We start from the raw sequence: 24,125 nt of genomic DNA, 5'->3' as shown, positions 1-24,125 counted from the left end.
ACAACTAATAAAAATTCTTAAAAAAACAAAAGAAAGAAAAGGTGCTTTTTTCTGGCCTGATTAGAAAATATTATATCTAGAAGTTTGGGTGGATATAGACTTAAAAGTCTACTTTGCTTATGTTTTCACTTGTTTTTCTCTATTCCTATTAGAGAGATTCTTAGGTGCCTATAAATAGTCATCTAGCTAAATTCTTCAGTGTAAGAGTGCATCCATGCAATGTACTTTCTGAAAATTTCTGCCTTTTCAGCTGAAATATTGTGAAATGGGATGAAACATGAAGAAAACATTGTGAAATGTTTCACATTTCAAATATAATGAATCCCATTTCCCAAGAAAAATATTACAAATGTTTTGGAGCTTTTCTTTTCTTTTTTAGAGAGAGAGAGAGAGAGAGAGGAGAGAATTTTTTAATATTTATTTTTTAGTTCTCGGCGGACACAACATCTTTGTTTGTATGTGGTGCTGAGGATCGAACCCGGGCAGCACGCATGCCAGGCGAGCACGCTACCACTTGAGCCACATCCCCAGCCCTAGGAGCTTTTATTTTCAATAATGCAATATCCTGTTTCTATATCTGGAAATATATTATGTTCCAATATTATATTTGCTATCTCCATAACCAAACATAATTACATAGCACTATATTAATATATGATAAATATGTACATTGTTTTAAGTGTGCATGTACAAATGTATATTGTAATAGTTAATTTGAATTATTAACTTGATTGGATTAAGAGATACCCAAGATTAAGAGGCTTCTGGGTGTGTCAATGATGGTATGTTTAGGAATGATTGGCATGCAGGATAGCAAACTGAAGTGGAGACACTCCCTAAGCATGGGCAGCACCATCCAATAGAATGGTATCTTGGATGGAATAAAAATAGAAATAACAAGGAACAGCAGCAAATGCAAACTCTATTCTTCTTGAATGGGTTCTTGGTTGCTGCTGTGATCACCTGAGAACCTAAGACTTCCACTCCTTCACTTTTCTAAAGTGGACTCTGCCAGTGAGTCTCAAGGGAGTTTCTAGGCCTTCTGTCTTGGACTGCACAGCTACTGGTTCCTTTAGTTCTATCCAGCTTCTGATAGGGTAAACCAATCTAATAAATTACCTTTTTATAATCATACTTCCTGTCGATTCTGTTCCTTTAGAGAACCCTGACTGATACACCATATGTATTGATATATTACTAAATAAGTGATCAAGTACATGTATTTAATTTTATGTTACCATTTATCTAGTAGAATTCTGGCAAAACTGGTAAATTATGAGCACCTATTCTTCTTTCAACTGAAATGTATATATAAGTGGTTTATAGATAACCCGGAAAAATGATTATTTTTCTCATTTAAAAATTATTGCTGATGACTGATAATGATTAAAATCCAATCATAGCATATATAAAATAAAAAATATGTATATGTACATATGTCTCTCTCTGTGTATATATGTATACACACACATATCACACATTACTATGGAGGAATGATGTTCTGGCTTCTAAGGGTGAGCAATCTTAATATGAATGAGAAAGTAAATAGCTAAATTTACTATCCTTGATGTATCACTTCCCAACCTGTTGAGCCTCTAAGAAATATCCATGCTAGATCGAACTCAATATTTGGTATGGCAAAGACAGTGATCTCCTAATATCTATTCCCCCTTCTTCTAGCAAGAGAATCTTCACATTTTATCTGGAAATATGAAATTTCTAGCTCCCATTTCAGCTTAGTGTATGACTAAGTTCTGACTGAAGGGGTGTGAAGAAAAGTGACATTTGTGTCTTTCTCCTCCTTTTCCTCTTTCTATTAGCTGCGATGAAGACCTGATAGTGGGAAATGGAGAGTCCACCTCAGACCAAAGGTGGAAGCTGTGTATTGATAGAAATTGTCTGAGATAGAGAAAGTGTGGTCCTGAGTTATGGAGCTTCCCTATGGGTCCTGGCTTGCATGTACTCAGATCAGTGATGGGAGAGAGATAACCTCCCTCTTTTAAGCCACTGGTATTTTGACTTCAATTCTATTCTAACTCATATAGTGGCTTCTTTGTCATGATTTCTAATGAAACCATGAAATCTAGATGATGATGGCTTGGAGTAGGAAGAGCTTTGGAGGACTATTCTCAAGGAATAAAGGTGATGGTTCCTCCGTCACAAAATCCAAGAAACACCTATGCACATGTGGTTAACTGCAATATCTTGACTCTCATATCATAAACCACAGGGATGGGTGGTTGAGATTAAGGAATTTTGGGGGTTTTGAATCCAGAGTCTGCTTTAAAATCTGACCCAGTGAATCTGTCTTTCTTGGGTGTGACTTTATTTGGCTGTGGAAAAGATGATAAGTTTTCATGTCGAATCAATTCCACCCACTCTTCTTGAAATACTAAAGTCCCTGAGTGTTTTTTCTGGGCTCATGCTATTCAACTAAGGTCTGCATTTCCCAGATTCACTTTAGCACGATGTAGCAACATGAATGCTGTGAACTTCTTGATCTTAAAACCTATGCAGTGGCAGAGTTTTACTCAGAAGGATACAATGCTGAGGGTTTCATACCCTTCCATCACTGTCTTGAGATTCTTAGTAATTTTTTAATTAGGGTCCTTGCCTTTTAATTTTGTACTGGGTCCTCTAAATTTCAGTTTATCCTATATGTGATTAATGAAATACGAATGGGACCTTGGAAAATTAGTTTAGTATGGAGACTGTTTTCTCATATAAAATGGATAGACAGACACATATGTAATATACCTGATGGAAGAATTTTATATATGAAATTAAATGAAATCTAAGTGTAGTAGAAAAATACATTTTATATAGTAATTAAGACAATTTGTTAAAACTTATAGAGGCTGTTAATTCCTCCATATCCATTATGATCCCACTGAACTTAATAAACTCACATGCAAGCTAATTTAATGGAGAATAGGGATATACAATATAATATGAAGCATATATTTTGCCTATGAGTAAAACAATCTGATAAACATTTACCACCCAGTGTATTATCCCAAATTTTAGTGAAACAAATAGAAAGGTTAATAATAAAGAGTTTACAAACTAAGGAGTGATCCAGGTACAAAACAACTCAGACATGGTGAAGGTTTGAATGGATTGGAGGGTTACTATGGGGAGAGCTTGAGGAAGAGGATTGTCTGGGAGGTTAACTTCATGGAGGACTGGATCATATATTCAGATAAGGTAAGAGGCAAATTAAGGCATTTCTGTAGGCAGAATTTAGGGGAATCTGCAATCAGACTATTTTGACCTGAAATTTTCAGGCCCTTGAAGACCTCATTTCCTCAAAACTCAAGTTTAATGTGAGAAAATCTTGCCTAAGACCAGGTGCAATGAATGAAAATTGGACAGAGAGAATGATGAAGCCTGAAGAAGCAGGCTGGATGAACAGCCTGTCAAGCAAAAACCAGATCACTCTGACAAGAGATCTCTAGTAAAGCAAGCTACACAACTCCAGCCCCCACTCCCTATGGAGCATCCTCTATGCAGAGATACCTCCTGTCCTAGTGACAGGGAAGGTGCATTATAGCAGCTGGCTATGGGCTTTGCTTCAAAGAATGTCCTGGTACAGGCACAGAAAGAGGAAGGAAAATGGAAATTATAACACTAATGATACCGAGTTCTTACTAAATACAAGGCATCAGAAGAACTCTATGGGATGGATACTATTTTCACCTGCATCTTCAAAGAATATCAAAGCTCAGCAGTTATAGACCTGGCCTGAGATTGTAGAGCAGATACTTCAAAGAGTTGTCTGACTTTAAACCTATGTATTGCATTATGTTCTTATACTATATTTTCATTTTTAAGCTATAGTATTTGAAGAGAAGTTCTCTTATTTTATGGGTTAACAATGTGAAAGATGTTTCCAAGTGACAAAAATGAACTGGGGGGAGATATTTTTAGTTGAGTTTTAATCAAAGGCAGAGCTCTTTTGTGCCACTCTTATACTTAAATGGTCCTTAATGCAAGCCATCATGGGAAATTTTCATCATCTAAGGGCTATCTTCAGAAGTTTAGGCTTGAAATAGTTAAGTAAGTCATTCATCCATTTAACAGCAGAGTATCCAGAAGTATGTACCAAGTGCTTTGTGCTGGAATACAAGGGTGAATAAGAACTCGGCATAACCCCTATCTTCAAGGAACTTATTTCAACTTTCAGTTATGGTTAAAGGTACCAAGGACCAGTTTATGAAGGAACTTATAGCCCTATTTAGTAGTCTGGAATTTATTCTAGAAGGCAATAGAGATTGAAAGGAAAGTGACCACAACACTCGGGGCAACCAAGAGATCTTTTTGCAGCAGTGCAACAGAGGAGGAAAGAGAGAGAGAGGGAGGGAGGGAGGGAGGGAGAAGAAGAGGAGGAGGAGGAGGAGGAGGAGGAGGAGGAGAGAAGAGAAGAGAAGAGAGCAAGAGAGAGAGGGGCCCAGCAGGAGGGAGTTTTATAGCCCAAATCTAACGGGGCCTCTGGGTCTGTAAGCTGCCTTGTTGGCACAAAGAGGGGTTGAGTGTTCAGCCTTGAGTGGGGGTTGAATGTTCAGCTTTGACGCAAACAGGTGATAAAGGACCAGACAGAAGGAGGTTTGAGTGCATGGGCCATCCTGCAGCTAACATTTGTTCAGCCTGCCCTGCAGATAACATAGTTCAGCCTGTTCTGCACCTAACAGAGATCTATTCAAGTGTCTGAACTAGGTGACATGAAATTTCTATTGTATACAAGTCATTCTAGAGTAGTGTAGAGAAAGAGTATAAGACTAAAAGTAAGCAATCTAGCTAGGAGGCTAGAGGCCCCTTGTTGGGTGGATAACTCCAAGGTTGTGCCCTAAACAATGGAAGAGTTTGCAGTTGCCACCCACTGCTGGAAGGATTTAGTGATGATTATCTGATAAAGAACACAGGTGGAATTGAGGAGTGATGCAAAACATTACTTTCCTTTGTGTACATAGTTCATCTTTGCCTCTACTGGATTTGGGAATTCCTCCTCTTTCTGGTCCTCTTCTCTCCTGCCATGTTCTCATGAGATAATGTGAGGGGTTGCCAGTGGTCATTCCCATGTCAGTGAACATAGAAGAGAGGCCTGCAGGTGCATGTCCTTGGGGACAGTGGTGCAGAATCTGAAGTTTCAGATCTAAGGTCAAAAGGGGGCCAGGTACAAAGAGGGGGAAGTGTTATTGTGTAGAGGTTAGTCTGTATTCAGATGGAAGGAAGTAGTGACTCCTGCCACGAAGGCAGAGCATAGGGTAAATCCCCAAGGAGCAATTAATAGGTGCTTCCAGATGAATACAGCCATTCAGGGTGGAACAGACAAGCCAGGCTGGTGTGAGGGTTTGTTGACTGGTGAAAGCTGAGAAGCATAACAAAGACAAGGCCTGAATAGACTTGGAACCCATCAGAGCTCTCTAGTGAGCTAAGGGAGTATCCAACAGAGGGTCAGGATTTTTTTTTTTTTTTAGTGTATACTTGTTTTATAACTGCCCTGGTGCACAGACTCTGGCTGCCAAGGATCTGGACACTGGTATTCACAGCCTCCTCCCTGTGGACATCTCCTGCCAGACCATTCCCCTTGTTCTCACCTTCAGAGGCACTTCTGCCCCAGTTCTGTCCAGAGCTGACATGCACACTCATCCAGTCATTTCTTTCTTTGGTTGATTTGATTTCTACAGACCTGTGAGGATTCTCCTGATTTCCCTGGCTGTCAGTTCAGCTCAGTTTATATTAGAATGAGTAAGAGTCTGAGAGAAAGAGAAATTATGGAATAATGCAGACTGGACTTAATTACTACAAATAAAACAGTCATGTATTAAGGCCTGCAGGATTTGAAGCTATAGGAGAAATAACAGAACACCACGGTGCACAGATATCTTAGCACCATATCTGAGTAGCCAATGGAAGGGTTTCTCTGCACCTTTTGCTTAACTCTGAAGGAATATTGTTAGAGTCTGTAAACAAGTCAAGATGGCGCCTGGCATTTTGACAGAGGGAGTGGTTTGTGAAGTAACGCCATTAAGTGTGGAGATTCCTTATTGGTTGACTGCTGTATCTAGTTTATGTTAATTAAGATAAGCTGTGTGGAATGTATATATACCCCTCCTGTCCTACAATAAACGGCTCCCACTCCTGCTGTATCAATGTACACAAGTTGCTCGTCACCCCCCGGTTATTTTGCTGCAGCCGGACTGTGACAGAATATACCTGGGTTTAGAAATATTGGTCCAGAATCCCAAAAACTTGATAGAATTGAATCTGGTTTACAGAATATCAAGTAAAGCTTGCCTAGACATTTCTTAGAACTTGACTGAGCCATATTTTTGCCTTGTTTCTTTTAACAACAGATTTTTCCCACTAAATCTTGGATTGAGCATCTTAAATACACAGGCTTATTTGTGCAAGTCAGTGAGTAAATAAGAGTGGATTCTTCATTTCATCAACATGATCAGTGCAACCTGAATGAGCACTTACCACACAGAGATTCTTACTGTTATTGAGTATGTGACTTTCTACCACCCCCAACATTCAGACGCACTTACCTCATTCCCTGCCACCAACAGATCAACCTTGCCCCTGAGGCATGTACAAATCTTTGTTTCACTCATCTCTGTTTAACTTTCAGTATCCAGCAGATTTGCGGTAACAAAACACCTTTAAATTATAGTTTCCAAAGATTTCCAGTATATCCTATCCCACCTTCTTTGCTTAAAATATGATGATGACACTCCTCCAATTGAGAGGTGGGGTCTTCTTATTCCTTTCTTTTGAATCTGGGCGGGTTTGTGACTAAAAAAAAAGTGATACTGTGTTACTTCTGAGGATGAGTTGTGAGATAAAATTACAACTTCCACCTGGTCCTCTTTGCCATGCCTGCATTTGAAACCCAGCTGCCATCTTGTGAGGAAGCCTGAGCCCCATGGAAAGGCTATGGGGTAGTTTTCCCAAAGTCAGCCCCTTTTGAGGAGCTGAGGTCCCAAAGATGAGCTTATGTCAATCTCTAAACATGAAGGATCCTCCTTTCCATCCTTCAACCAATCCAGTTATTGCTAGTGAAATAGACTTCCTGGTGGATTATGCCCAAATTGCAGATTTGTGAGTTAAGCAAATGATTATTGTTAACTAAGTTTTGGGTGGTTTGTTATATACCCAGAACAACACCTGTTATCTCCTTTTCTCTCCTATATTAATTCACAGCAACTTCTCTCTCCAACAACATTCTTGAGTCTGAAACTTTTTCAGTCTAACATTCCAGAATTTTCTTTCATACCACACTACATTATAGTCAAGCTATTTCTTGCTTCTTTAACACATAGTGTTAGGCTTTAGTCTTCATATATTTGATTGTCCCTTTGATTTGTTATGCATGTCCTTTCTCCTGTAAGTACTCACCCAAGACCAAGTCCTATGCCATGAAGAATTTCCTGATTTCTTAAGTCAAAAGAAATATCTCCCTGCTCTGACTTTCCATAGGAATATAGATGAATTTCTCTTACCAGTGTTATCTTCTACCTTATGTTATAGTCACTTATTTGCAGGTATGCATGTCACTACTATCTTGTTTATCTTATATATACTTACATAAAAAACATTCATTTATGCCCAGGGTATAAAGCAGCAAGCAAAGCAGGTTCCCTGCCTCCATTGTGAGGGAAACACAAAAAAATTACAAAGTGTTTGACTCTCATTCTCGTTTAAGGATCTTAACAACATCAGTCAATCAATCAATCCATGATCTAGTGTTAGATTCTGTTTCCTTTGTGGTCTTGGGAGGCAGCATGGGATACCTGGAGATCTGGTTTTGAATCCCATGAATCTCACTCACTGTCTGTGAACATGGAGCAAGGCCTCCAACTCTCTGTGCCTTACTTCTCTCATTGATCAAATAGAGATATTTACTTGATAATATTGTATTATCATTACTAAGAAAACTTTTACAAACTCCATTGTCACACCCCATGTGATATTTACTTAGTTTCCCTGAGTTAGGGCAGTGGGTCAGATTAGAAATACTTCTCAGAACTTTAGGTCTGAGAAATTTAAGAAATAAAGACAAGACATAGAATTAAGGGAGGGATCCAGTGGGGACCAGCTTTGGTGGAGATTGGATCTAACAACAAAATGGAGCCCATGGGCTTTATTTATATGGGTAGGAACACAATGGGATTCAGTATGAAGAAATTCCTGAGGAAAACAGGATGAAGATGGCAAAAACAACTTGGTTGGGACTTAGCCTGTTACACCCACCTCCTCTACTTCTGGGCTGCTGTGTTTGAACCTAGAGCTGGCTGAGCCAATGACAGGGAGTCAGAATAATCTGAGCAGTCTCCAATCGGTAGGATTTCACTGAGTGTTCTCAGAAGAGCAATGCCCCTGCCTTGAGGTGGCTCAAATAAACCCATAATTCTTTCACAGCCCCTGAAACTCCACCATTGTGCTGGGCACACAGTGAGTATTCAAGGAAGTCACGTATCCCTTTGTTCCCTTATATCTCAGAAGGAAGTTCAGCCCTCAGCTTGTATTCAACTAATGGGGTTGAACAACTAATGTTAAATGCTCAGATCCATCCTCTTGTGCCTAAAGTCCCTTATCTGGTATGAGTGGCACTAAGTTTCTGTAAGCAGCTCCAATTTGTGTTACTTGGATGGGAAAGGAAGGAGCACCTCACCATTGAACACATGTCTGATTCCTCCTCATATAAAAGTCAGCCTAAGTGGCACTTCCTCCAAGAGATTGTGACCATCATTCACCCCAGTCCCCACCACACTGTGTTAGTTTCCCTTTTTCTGTGATGTTTTAGCACCAAATAATTATCTTTCACAAAACTTGTTACAGCTGGAACTATTTCTTTAAGACTTTCACTTTAGTTTAATAGTAAGTTCACTTGAAGGCAGAGGCCAGGTGTGGATTGTGGACGTGATCACCAGCACAAAGTCAAGGGACTTCCAGGTGGGGAGCACTCAGCACCTATGCATAAAATTAAGAAATTGGGCCTGTCTTTTTAGTGGTGTCTGAACTCCAAGAGAAAAGTAAGCCCAGGGGACAATGAGTCAATAACCTTATTTAGCAACTCTTATTACCACTGTCTCCAGAGACCATTTTCCTTGATCATTTTTAGGATGCATCTTCAGAAAAATGCTGAAGTCAAGGGCCAGGGTGAGATTCTTCCTTAATAGACCCAAAGAAAGGATACTCATTTTGTCAGCTAATAATTTCTCTGAACAATTCTGGATTGCCTATTATGACCTACAGAAGGCATAAAAAATGAACTTCTTAAAGTCTAATGTTTCAGTCAAACCAGCAAGCTGCTTCCAGCCGAGTCTATAATAGCTGACCCAAAAAGGTAACCGATAATTTGAGAAAATTATGACCAGACTAACTACACTCTCTGAGACAGTCATGCTGTGGTACCATAAGTCTTCAAGGGCCAAGGGCCATTAAGCCCGAAGCACTTTAAAGCTGAGTGGCTTGTGGAAGTTTAATTTAAAAATATAGCTAACAACTGTCCCTGCCTGCTGTGGGCAGGTAACAGGCCATTCTCCCAATACATTCTACAACAGCCTTGTGGATTCTCTTCTCATAGCCAAAGGGTGGAAATAAAATATCTTCCTTCCTCAAAGTACGAGGCCAAATATAGCAAAGTATAAAAGAAAAGTAAAACTTTGAATCTTTTTTGCAAATATTAGCATAAGTTATTTCTCTAGCAATATGAGGCCAAAATTCCTGTGGGGTAGAACTAAATAAACAATAAGCCTATTATTACCAAAATGTAGGACATGGTTCCAGATCTGCTTCCCAATTAAAATCAGGGTCTGCTGAAGCTTCACTGTGTAAGGTTGAGTGTAGTCAGAATTGACACACTTATTAGGCTCAGATCTTTATGAGCAGAAATATTTATTAGAAAATTAGACCACACTTTTAATATAGGCTATACAGCTTGCATAGAAATCACACATACATTTTATATTTTAACAGATTAGAAGTAATTTTCCTTACAGAGTTAGAAAGAGCTGCTAGAATGAGAGAAGTGAAAGAATAAAAGAGAACTGGTACCTGTTAATAGGTTGATTTTCTGTACCTGATGAATATTGTGCAGAAATTGAATAAAGTCTATTCCCCTTCTGCTATCTCTGGTATTTTTTGTGTGCAAGACCTGGGAAAATTCATTCACCTCTGCTTCCTTTTTGTTCCAGATGTATAACTGCTATTAACATGAAACAGGGAGGAAAAACAAGACTAATGCATCTCATCTTCTCATAAAAATTTTCCTCGGAGGAGAAAAGGGTTTTTCTCTTCATCTTGCATGCAGAAATATTCTTTGCAAGTATCTGTGAAGTTCTGTTGCCTAATGAGATCTGAATATTGCACCCACTGGTAGAAGTACCTTAGCTCTTTAAGTTTTATTCTGAAAATTAATACTATTTTGGGTTTCAATAGCCCTTGCTTAATATCATGTTGATATTGGAACTACAGACAAAATCTTTGTCATAAACTCTTTCATTTATTAAACATTTAATGAGCACTGCATTGGACACTGATGGAAATAGAAATCTAATCTAATAAAGGGAAGACTTCCATTTCCAGCCATTTAGGGAGATATAAATAACCTACCGAATAAATAAAAAATATTGACAGTACAAAAGAAACAACAGTTTCAAGATACTGGACTTTTGATGATGAGGAATAAATGATCCCTGAGACACGGGGAAACAAATTAGGTGACACTTACAACGACCTCAACTATTCTACCACCTTAGGAGAATTTACAGGTAACATAGTAAGGAAGGAAAGTGGAACCAGGAAGAACCTGAAAGACTCCCTGAATGAGAAGATGAGCTGAATGTCCAAGGAGACCAAACTGATTAGAATTCATAAGGCACTATACTGGAGATCTAACAACTGCCAAATAGAGCCCTAGAAGTTGACAAGGGTCCCCTTCCAGTATTTTATTTGAATATTTACTTGTGCGTGTAAATAAACTGTCACTGGGAAAATAGACAAAACTGTCCAGCGCCTACATAGGGCTGAGAATTTCATAGTGCCTATTATCACAGCCAGACTAGGAAACCTGTGACTCATGAGACATAATGTAGACTCCACAGAGAACTTGCCTGAAGAGTGGAAACCTATTAGCCTTAGTTTAAGTACTGCTAAGATTCTACCCAATAAATCTCAAAGGTAAGACTTGAAAGGATCAGATTGTTTTAAGTAACTTAACTTTATTTCAAAACAAAGCTTAAGAATATTTATAGGAATATAAAAATATTCAGCATCCAATAAAGTAAGATCACAGTGTTCGGCATTCCCATAGAAAGTTGCTATATATACAAAGAAGCAGAAAAATAAGATTCTTACTTAGAACAATTAATCAATATTTAAATTGTCCCAATAATATCTCAAAGGTTAGAATTAATAGATAGGGACATTAACACATAGAATAATGCTATCATATATGTTTGAAAAGTAAATAGAAGGGAGATTATTACAAAACCCAATCTTTAGTAGATGAAAACTACAGCATAGGCTAAGAGAAATACATTGGATGGGATTAGCAGCAGATTAGACACTGTAGAAGGAAAGATTAGTGAACCTAATATGCAGTAACAGAAATAGTTAAGTGTGATGAAGTGTGATCTCCAAAGCTTCTTGTGTTGGAAGTTTGGTCCTCAATGTGGTGATGTTGGGGTGTAGAGAAACCTGAAAGAGGTGGTGCCCAGTGGGAGATGATTTGGTCAGTAAAAGTGCTACCCTCAGAAATGGTAAATGTAGTTGTCATGGAACACTGGTTGGTTCTCATGAGAAGGTCATTATGAAGAGTATGATTGGCCCCTCCCCAATCTCTTGCTTTCTGTCTGGCCATGCAGTCTCTCTCCACATTCACCCCCCGACCCACCCATGCTATTCATCATGATATGACACAGCCAGGGGGTGCTTTTACCTGAGGACAGATGGAGGATACCGCCTGATCTTGGACTTTCAGCCTCAAGAATTGTGCATAAACAATCCTCCTTTCTTTTTAAATTACCCAACCTCATTTATTTCGAAATAACAGTGGAATACAGACTAATACACTATTCAAAATGAAGCATAGAAAAGAAATAATTTTTACAAATCAGCAATGAATTGATTACCTGAGGAATAACTTCAACTGGCCTAAAATAAGGGTTTTTGGAGTCCCAAAAGAAAGAAGAAAGTTATAGTACAGAAACAAATATTTGAAGAATAGTTAAAAGCTTTCTAAACTTTTGGAAAACTATATACCCGTAGATAAAATATGCTGAATAAATTACAAGCAAAAGAAATAAAAACCTCTACCAAAACACATCATCACCAACTCGCTTAGAACAGAGAAGAAAGTATGTACTAAAGAACAAAGATTAATAGAACATTTTCCATGTGAAACAATATAAGCAAGAAGACAGTTAAATAATATCTTTATTTACCTTTTGTGACACTGGGAATGGAACCCAGGAGCACTCATCACTGAGCTATAGCCTCAGGCCCTTTTTATTATTTTATTTTGAGATATATCTTGCTAAGTTGCTGAGGATTTCACTAAATTGCCCAGGCTGGCCTCAAACTTGGGGTTCTCCTCCCTTATTCTCCTGAGTAGCTGGGATCACAGGTGAACACCACAGTGCTCAGATAAAGTAGTATATATGATTTTTAATTCTAAGAGAAAAACAACTGATGGTGAAAGATAAAATAGTGAAAGATAAAAAGAGAATGCTATAACCAGCAGAAATATCTTTCAGAAATGAGAGGACATTTTCAGTATAGAAAAGTGGAAGTCATTCATCACTGACAGATCTTTGCCACAAGAAATGTAAAATAAAGTCCTTTCAGACGAAAGGAAAACAATGCCAAAGGGAACTGCAAATCTATATGAAGAAATGAAGACCACTAGAAATAACAACTAGGGTCAACAGATGAGAAATGCATTTCCATTTGTTTATATCTTTTTAAAAGATAAGTTACTTTAAAAAATAAGAATTGTCATAATAAAATAAATAAAAACCCTCCACCAAATATATGGTTTATAGCATGTATAAAAGTTTAATGTATCACATCTACTGCACAGAGCTTGGGAGGAATAATTAGAAATACAACTACTATAAGGCTTTTGTACAATAATGAATGTGGCACATTGGCACCTGAAGGTAGGTTTTGGTAAGTTTAGACATGTACTAGAAACCCAAGAAACTAGGAAGAAGAATAAATCAAAACTAAAACTAAGCCAGGAGCAGCAGCACATGTTTGTAATCCCAGTGGCTCAGTAAGCCGAGGCAGGAGGATTGTGAGTTCAAAGCCAGCCTGAGCAATTTATCGAGGTGCTAAGCAACTCAGTGAGACCCTGTCTCTAAATAAAATACAAAAAAAGGGTGGGAATGTGTCTCAGTGGTTGAGCACCCCTGAATTCAATCCCCAGTACCAAAAAGAAAAAAAGAATACATAAAATAGAATCACAAACTAAAACAGAAAGATAAAGATCAATAGAAGCCAATGAAATACAAAATACATAAACAATAGGAAAAAAACAATAAAACTAAAAGAATCAAGAACAAATGAGGTTTATTCCAGAAAAACAAGGTTTGTGTAACATTCAAAACCCAATATTAACCATTGCAAACAAAACAAACAAAATCTGGCTTCATTTATGTTATCCTCCCCTAGATTGTGATCAAAAAATAGACTCCCCACGTATCCAGAGCAATGAGACTCATTTCATTTGCTTCCTTTCACATTCCTGCATTGCCTAATCAATGGCTGAAAATTATTGTTCAGTAGTTGTTTAACCCACTTATCTATTTTTACTTTAATTGCCTGTACTTTTGGGCCCATATCCAAAAAAGTAATTGCTCACACTGATATCACAGAGCATTTCTTTTTGTTTTCTTCCATCTATTTTACAGTTTGGGTCTTATATTTAAGTCTTGATTTCACTTTGAGTTAGTTTTTATGTATGCTGCAACACAAAGATCTTATTTCATTCTTCTGGGTGAGAATAACCAGTTATCTCAATGCAGAAATTGTCCTTTTCCCATTGTGTCTTCCTGGCATCTTTGTCAAAAATCAATTGACTATAATGTGTGGACTTATTTCTGGACCCTGTAATCTGTTCTATTGTTCTATGTGTCTGCTTTATGCCATTACCATGCTGTTTTCATTACTATATTTTTGTAGTAAGTTTTGCAATCAGGTACTGTGATGAATACAGTTTTTTAAACTGTTTTTTTTAGTTGTAGATAGACACATATATCTTTATTTATTTATATGTGGTGCTGAAGATCGAACCCAGTGCCTCACACATGCGAGGCAAGTGCTTTACCACTGAGCTACAACCCAAGTCCAGTTTTGTTCTTTTTGATCAATTTTTTATTGTTGTTGTTGGTTTGGTGCCCTTGTGGCATCAAAATTACTAAAAAGTAAACATTATAGAAACATTACATTCAAAAATAGAAAAGCAGGAAAGATGTGAGTTAATCTGTTTGTCTATTTCTGTTTGGAAGAGCTTCCTGACAGGAAGTAGCATTTGATCCCAAGCAGAAGAAAGAACACAATCCAACATTTTCCACGATGTCAGTATAACCTGATTAACAAAACTTGAAGAATTTGCAAGTAAATTGCAGATCAATATTCTCCATTAACATAATTACTTATGTTGCTAACAAAATACGAACAAATCAAACTCAACAACATATAAAAAGGATGAAGTATTATGCCAAAATGGAGGGAGGCAGTTAAACTTTATAATGTGAGTCAAACATTGGAAAATTAATCACCATAGTTCAACATATCCATGAAATAAAGGTTAAAAACCAATGGATGCAGGAGAAGCATTTGACAAAAATTTGTCACCTTGAATAACAAAATGCTCAAAAAACGAGGAAGAGAAACTCCTTCAATGTGATATATATAAACTCCTTCAATGTGATATATATATGAAAACTCCACAGGTAACTTCATGCTGAGTGATAAAACATGAATGCTTTTCTCCTAAAATCAGTATCAAGACAAAAATGTCCACTCTCACTACTTTTAATCAACACTGTCATGAAAGTCCTGACCAATGCCATAAAGCAAAGAATGGAATGAGGTTGTAAAAGGTAGAAGTAAAACTTCCTTTATGTGTGTGTAGGGGGGATTCATAGGTGTTATCCTAAGAAAACTACTAGAAGTAATGTCACAGTATATAAAACTAGCATATAAAATCAACCATATTTATAATACAACAGATGATAATTGGAAAATGAAACTGAAAGAAAAACAATTTAATAATCAAACTTAAAATACAGAATTAAAAAATTAAAGAATTAATTTAACAAAAAATATGCAATATATCTATACTGAAAGCATAAAGCATTGCTGAAAGAAGTATTTAAAAAGTCCTAAAAAAGGGCTGGGGCTGTAGCTCAGTGGCAGAGCACTTGCCTAGCACCTGTGAGGCCCTGGATTTGATCCTTAGCACCTCATTAAAAAAAAAAAAAGATACAGGCATTCTGTCCATTTGTAATTACAAAATAAATAAATAAATAAATATTGCTAACAAAAAGTAGAGACATACATTTATTGATTAGCAAACAAAATGTTAATTATGTCAATTCTTTCTGTATCAATCTCTAGATTTGATCTAACTATAATGAAAACCCCAGAAGGTATATTTTTTTAGTTGAAATTTACAAGCAAATCTAAAACTTATGTGGATAAATGAAGGATTTAGGATAGTAAAAAACAAGCAGAATAGTAAACTTAATAATAATTGATCTCAAAATTTAGTATAAAGTCACTGTAGTTAGATAGCATTACTCTTATGCCATGTTGGCATCTGGCCAAATAGATAAATGGAACAGAATAGAGTCTATAATTAGACTAACTAATATATGGTAAATTGATTTTCAATGAATGTGCTAAGGAATTTCAATTAAAAAATAAAATTGCTTTAAATAAATCTCATATCATCAATAAAAACTAAGATCAACACATAAAACCTAAAATTTTAAAGCTTCTAAAAGAAATCTTGAGGGCAAACATTCTTAGATAAAACATTAAAAGCAATAATCAAAAAGAAGAAAACATGGTTAATTATATGTCATCATGTTTTAAAACTTCTGTCCTTAAGGAATGCCACTTTTAATTTTTTAAATTTGTTCTTTTTGGATATACATGACAGTAGAGTGTTTTTGACGTATCTACTAGAGATACACAGAGTATCTCTAGTAGAGAAATGCAAATCAAAATTACGATTTCATCTCATGGAAGTCAGAATGGCAGTTATCAAGAATACAAACAATAAATGTTGGTGAGGATGTGGGGGGGAAGGCACACTCATACACTGCTGGTGGGACTGCAAACTGGTGCAGCCAATATGGAAAGCAGTATGGAGATTCTTTAGAAAACATGGAATGGAACCACCATTTGATCCAGCTATCCCACTCCTTGGTCTCTACATAAAGGGATTAAAACTTATTCTAATTTGGATTCCACTCTTGTGATTGTACATAATATGGGTTTCACTGGTGATATATTTATATATGAACGTAGGTAAGTTATGTCCGAATCATTCCACTGTCTTTCCAATTCCAATGTCCTCTCCATTCCCTTCATTCCCCTTTGTCTAATCTACTAAGTTTCTCTTCTTCCTCCCCCACCATTGTTGTATGTTAGCATCTGCATATCAGGTAGAACATTTTACCTTTGTTTTTTGGGGATTGGCTTATTTCACTTAGTATCATAGCCTCCAGTTTCAGCAAATGCCATAATTTCATTCTTCTTTATGGTTGAGTAATACTCCATTGTGTATATATACACCACATTTTCTTTACCCATTCATCTATCGAAGGGCAACTAGATTGGTTACATAGCTTTGTAATTGTGAGTTGAGCTTCTATAAACATTGATGTGGCTATGTCATTGTAGTATGGTGATTTTAACTCCTTTGGACATATACTAAGAAGTGGTATAACTGGGTGAAATGGTGGTACCTTTTTTTGATTGAGGAATCTCCATACTGCTTTTCAAAGTGGTTGCACCAACTTGCAGTACCTTCAGCAATTTATGAGTATACATTTTCCCCCTCATGCTCACCAGCATTTAAAGTAGCATGTATTCTTGATTGGTGCCATTCTGATTGGAGTAAGATGAAATCTCAGCTTTAATTTTCATTTATCCAATTGCTACAGAAGTTGAACATTTTTTCATATATTTGTTGACCATTTGTATTTATTCTTCTGTGAAGTGTCTGTTCAGTTACTTTGCCCATTTATTCATTGGGTTATTTTTTTGTGTGTGTGTTAAGTTTTTTGAGTTCTTTATATATCCCGAAGATTAATGCTCTATCTAATCTGCAGGTGGTAAAGATTTTCTCCCATTTTGTATGCTCTCTTGATTATTTCCTTTGTTGTGAAGAAGATTTTTAGTTTGATACTATCCTATTTATTGATTCTTGATTTTACTTCTTGCACTTTAGGAGTCTTATTGAGGAAGTTGGTTCCTAAGCCACCGTAATGGTGGGCCTACATTTTCTTCTAGTAGGTGCAGTTCTCTAGTCTAATGCCTAGGTCCTTGATCTACTTTGAGTTTTGTGCAGGGTGAGAGTTTGGGGTTCAATTTCATTGTACTACATATGGATTTCCAGTTTTCCTAGCACCATTTGTTGAAGAAGCTTTCCATTCTCCAAAATATGTTTATAGCACCTTGGTCTAGTATGAGATAACTGTATTTATGAGGGTTTGTCTTTGTATCTTCTATTCTGTTCCAATGGTCTTCATGGCTGTTTTGGTACCAATACTATGCTGTTTTTCTACTGTAGCTCTATTCTATAATTTAAGGTCTGGCATTGTGATGCCTCCTGTTTTGTTTTTCAAAGAATTGCATTGGCTATTTTTGGCATCTTGTTTTTCCAGATGAATTTCATGACAGCCTTTTCTATTTCTATGAAGTGTGTCATTGGATCATTAGTAGGAATTGCATTAAATCTGTGTAGACTTTTGGTAGTATGACCATTTTGACAATGTCAATTTTGGCTATCCAAGAACATGGGAGATCTTTCCATCTTCTAAGGTCTTCTTCAGTTTCTTTCTTTAGTGTTCTGTAGTCTTCATTGTAGAAGTCTTTCACCTCTTTTCGTAGATTGAGTCCCAAGATTTTTGTTTTTTGGTTTTGAGGTTATTGTGAGTGGGATATTTTTTTCCTAATATCTCTTTCAACTGATTTATTATTGGTGTATAGGAATGCAATTTATTTGTGGGGGTTAATTTTATATCCTGTTATTTTGCTGAATTTATCAGTTCTAGAAGTTTTCTGGTGGAGATTTTTGGGTCTTCTAAATATAGGATGATATCATCAGCAAATAGGGATAACTTGAGCTCTTCTTTTCCTATTTGTATCCCTTTATCCTGGAAATTTATCTGTTTAAATTTCCTATGTCTTGGGATTCAATTTGAATAGGTCATGTGTCTCTAGAAATTTTAATTCAGTGCACTTCCAGAGCATAGCTGATGGTGGTTCATGCTGGGAGACTGCAATCCATGAGTCTCTCCTGGGTTCTACTCAGGCAGTAGAGGAGTCAATCCTTTATCCCCTTTGTCACCATAGACAGCATGTTTCCTGGTCTCTTGAGTTCAGCCTCCAAACTCAAACACTCCCACCCTTGCTCTTTGGAATTCCTATGTAGACTTTCTAGCTGTTCCTACAAGCTGCCAGACTAAAGCAGGGAGAGGAGCCAGGTGAGTTCCTACCACGTGTATTCCCCTGTGTGAACCCCTCTCCATATGTGACCTTCTCCTGGTCACTTAGGCACTCTCTATGTCATGTGGTATGGGTTTGCCCAGTTTCACTTTGGGTCCAGCTCAGGTTTGCCAGGAATCATCCCCAACAGCTGCCTACCCTCAAGACAAAGCTGCAAAATGGCTCCTTCCTCTGTCCTCTGCAGGCTGCCAGGGAGAGATGCAGCTTCTTTTCTCCTCAGGATATTGTGTACCATGCCTGTTAGGTTAGGTCAGCAGTGTCTTTGATCTCTGATCTCTCTGTACCCAGACATGCCTCAGGCCTCCTAAAAATGTAGGTTCCATTTATTTCCTTATCCTTCCACTTGGCCCTCAGAGCAACCACTTTGGCCAACACCACTGGCAATTTCTTCCTTAACTTTATTATATTCAACCTCCTGATTCCCCAATCTGCTTTGCATGTCCAGTATTAATTTCCAGTAAAGTCCCCCACCTTTGTTTCACCCATCTTGCTGAGAAGCTGCCTGTCTGCTTTCTTGGTTTCATACCACAGAGCAGCCATGAATGTGACCTTCCGTATTTCACCCTCCTAAAAAAAAGAAAGAAAAGAAAAACAAACCAAAAAACTTAAAAATAAATGAAATAAACAGGAACACAATGTTTAAATGCAAAGAAAACACATCAATTTCAAAGAAAGAAATGTCATGTATATTATTTGTAATTAGTAAAGAACTTCTATAGTGGATAAATACAAACAATGGGATAATGGTGGATTGAAGATTTGAACAGATACATCAGTAAAGATATAGCAATAGCAGCAAACAAGTAATTAAAAGATGATCAATATCACTAGTCATTGGGAGAACACCAAATCACAACAAGTATCATTAAACATACTACAATGGCTAAAATTAAAATCAAAATACAACAAAATATTTTGGCAAATTGATGCACATGTATCAATTATAGCTCTCATGTATCTTGTGAAGGTATGTAAACTATAAGATTAATTTGGAAAACTCTTTGGCAGTTTATTTTATAATGTTAAATTTTCTTTTATTCAGTGACCTTGCAACTCCACTCCTAATTAGTTATCTAAGAGAAATGAAGATATCTATTCCCCAAGTGACTTGTAGAAGTAACACTATAGCAGATTTATTCACAAGAGACAACAAAGGGAAATAACCTAATGCTCATGAATAAGGCAGTACATAAATAATTTTATTATGCTCATAACAGATAATTACTCAGCAATAAAAAATATAAACTCCTGATATATACAATAGCATAAGCCAATTTCAAAAATTTTTGGAGGGTACCAGGGACTAAACTCAGGATCACTCAACTAATGAGCCACAACCCCAGCCCTATTTTGTATTTTGTTCAGAGATAGGGTCTCACTGAGCTGTTTACTGCCTCACTCTTGCTGAGGCTGGCTTTGAATTCACAATCCTCCTACCTCAGGCTCCCAAGCCCCTGGGATTACAGGCATGTACCACCACACCCAGCTCAACACATTTTTAATGTGAATTAAAATTCAGACATACAAATATTCTGTTGTCAGTGATTTCCTTTATATGAAGTCCAAGGATATGCAAAACTAATTAATGTTGGGAGCAATCAGAAACTGTGGTATAAGGCTGAATGGAGTGTGAGATTCAGGTAGAAGTGACCAGAAGGGCCATTATAAAACTAAAATGAAGTTTGTCTTCAAGTTAATGATTTTTTGAACCAGAAAGTAAAATTCTTAGAAGAATCTTTCAAGTGAGGAAAATAAACCCCAGATAAGTTAAGCATCATTTCCGAGGTAACCAAGACCAGTGTTGAGAGAGAGAGAGAAAGAGAAGGACATTCTGGTTTTAATCCCAGCATATTAATACTACTATAGCATAATTATTCTAAGTGTTTTAAAATATCCTAAGTTTATGAAAACATTAAAAGCTAAAATAAAGTACTTGAGGGTAAGTTTTAGAAGATTCACAACTCTGTTAGATAGCAAAATGGAAATCTAACATGAAATCTTGATAGCTACACTTCATTATTTAATCCAAAACTGTAATTCTGTGACTCTTAAAACAAACAATGCCACAAAATGAAAATATTATTATCTATAATGCTAAATTAGAATCAAGTTTGGGGTAGAAAATCTTTGATGCTCTACATAATGCACTATTACCAACTCAGAGTTTATTGAGTGCCTTGTATGTGACAGCATTGTTCTGGATTATTTTCTGGATGGAAATCTGGGACTGGATCATTGCTTAGGATCACTTTAACTTGTTTGACTTTCCTACCCTCTTAATTTTACGTTACCATTATAGATAATAATATTATGATATTATAACATAGTTTAGTTTTAAAATATTACATAAATGCAGTTTTGCACTAAACCATGAAACCTAGAGACCAAATCTTGATGTCTAAAAACCATTTTGTTTTTATCTAGCTGATTTTTGTTGAAGTTTGCTCTGGTTATTTTATTGTATTTTTTTAAATGAATTTATAAATTTAGATTTTTGGATAATAGTACTAGGACATAATATTCAGTGTTGAGACACTAAATACATCACTCATGCAATTAATGTTTCTCTCTTTATGATGTCTGATTAAATAGAAAATAAGTGTTTCCCACATGATGAACAGAGCCTGATCTCACTTTGCCTCACTGAGCACTTATGCTGAGATGACTAATAAGGATGAGGCCAAAGAATGAGGAGGCTTCCATTCTGCTATTCTAACTACAGCTGTTCAAATTGGTAGTAACTCCCAGAATGTGGCAACCACAGCTGCTCTGTGTAGGATCAGCGACTAGACACTTTAACAGCATTCTTAATGGATCTTGCCTCCTCTCACATCCTCTTTGTGTCAGCAGTTGGACAGCTCCAAATTTTTCTCCCTCCCTCAGCCTGGCACCACCGCTAGAGGGCACTTCACAGCTGGGTGCACACTAATCCCCTGGAACTGGGCTTTTGAACTTTTTTTGAAGGAAATCTACACCAAGAAATACTATACATTGTGACTCAATAGCACATATGACATATATAAAATCAAATACACCATCTCATGTAATAATCAGAATAGACATCGAATGTGCAATATTTCTTAATTCAAATTTAGCATTATAGGCAATAATATTATTACTTAATGGTATTGCTTATTTATTCCCACATTTTTATTGGTGCATTATAGTTGGGTATTGTTTATTTTTAAAAGAATTGTAAAAGTGCAGTTTTGGACTAACTTTGAAAACTAGATACCAGGATTTGATGTTAGGACTCCATTTTGTTATCTAATAAATCATGAATCACATACAACTTTACTCCTAATATCTTATTCTACATTTTAATTGTTTTATAAGTTTAGTCTGGATATGTTTAGTCATTTGGGGTAATCATTTAGGTGTAGTATTAAATGAAGACTTTATTTTACAGAAAACAGTAGTCTCATATGTAATTTTTATTCTATTTAATTCTTAAATGAGAATCACAGTCATCTGAATTGATTTCACGATCAGCAATGTGTTACAACATTCTGTCTGAAAAATATTGCTCTAGAGGTAGCAATTATATGGAGGTATTAACCTCAATAAATTATACTTTTAAAGAATATCATTAAATTTCAGGTATAGAGGAGTGAATAATTTCTAATATTTTAAAAGTAAGGAATGAATAAGCATGCCTGCAATGCGCGCGCGCGCGCACACACACACACACACACACACACTATACCACATCATACCCCTAATCAGGGATTATTATAATAGAGGAGGTATAAAAATAACATGATTAAAAATTAAATGTTAATGCTCTTCAGCTCCAGTGGTCATTTTTGATAAAATATCTTATTTTAGCTCACATCCTTCTGTTATTACTTTTCTCCAAAATTATTCACTCTTGTGTTAATACATAAAACAATGCCTAGCTTTTTAAAAGCTTATTTGTATCTTTTTTTCTTTTTTGGATAAAAAAATTTATGTCAATTTTGTGTTTTGGAATTATACACATCTAGGATTGGATGGATGCTCACGCGCGCACACACACATACACACACATGTGGTTTGTCCTCTGTGTCTGACCACTGCCAACTCAGTTCCCCAGACTGATGCACTGTTTTTATTTCTACTCAAAAGTTAAGCCCAGGATGAGGTCCTGACACTAAAAGCCTACTGGAGAAAACTACCTGTGAAAGTCTCTTGGGAAGGCATCATGTTGGATATTGCTCAGCAAATCCAACACAGGCAGGATTTCCTCCAATAGCAAAACAGGCCTTGGCCTTTAGATGAGCACTCCTTGTACTGGAGTCAAGGCTGAATGAAAAACATTAACCTTAAAAACTAGGATTACATGGCAGCTATCAAGAATACAAACAACAATAAGTGTTGGTGAGGATGGGGGAAAAAAGGTACACTCATACATTGCTGAACTGCAAATTGGTGCAACCACTCTAGACAGCAGTATGGAGATTCCTTGGAAAACTGGGAATGGAACCACCATTTGGCCCAGCTATCCCACTTCTTGGTTTATACCCAAAGGACTTAAAAACAGCATACTACAGGGACACAGCCACATCAATGTTTATAGCAGCACAATTCACAATACCTAAATTGTGGAACCAACCCAGATGCCCTTCAGTAGATGAATGAATAGGGAAACTTTGGTATATATACACAGTGGAACATTACTCAGCATTAAAAGAGAATAAAATCATGGTATTTGCAGGTAAATGAGTGGAGTTGGAAAATATAATGCTAAGTGAAGTAAGCCAATCCCAAAAAACCAAAGGCCGAATATTTTCTTTGATATGAGGATGCTGACTCATAATGACAATGCAGGATGGGGAACATGGGAGAAATGGAGGAACTTTAGATAGGACAAAGGGGAAGGAGAGGAAGGGAGGGGGCAAGTGGATAGGAATGATGGTGGAATGTGTTAGACATCATTACCCTAAGTACATGTATGAAGACACGAATGGTGTGAAAATTCTTTGTGTACAATCAGTAACTTGAAAAATTGTACTCTATATGTGTAATATTGAAGTGAATTGCATTCTGCTATTGTGCCGCAGTCTGGCTGGGCACAATCAGGAGCCACTTGTCAAAAGAAACTAACTTTATTTTTAGAACCACACACGCCAAACAAAACAGCCTCTCAGGAAAAACCCTCAGAGCCTCAACTGCCACCACCAGCTTTCCACAAGCCTCTCTCTCCCCCACAAGCTTCTCTCCACCTCCCACAATCCTCCTGCTCTTGAGGCTGATTGGCTGGGTCACGTGGGCGGAGCCAAAAAAGTCCCCCAATGAGCAGCTCCGTGGTCTGAAAGGGCAGGGAAACAGCCCAATGAGCATCACCGCAGAGGAGCCAATCAGCTAGATATTGCTGGGGCCGCTGTGAG

This window comes from Marmota marmota, unplaced genomic scaffold (genome assembly GCF_001458135.2).
Source record: "Marmota marmota marmota unplaced genomic scaffold, marMar, whole genome shotgun sequence".
Taxonomy (NCBI): domain Eukaryota; kingdom Metazoa; phylum Chordata; class Mammalia; order Rodentia; family Sciuridae; genus Marmota; species Marmota marmota.
This window is presented reverse-complemented; position numbering follows the sequence as displayed.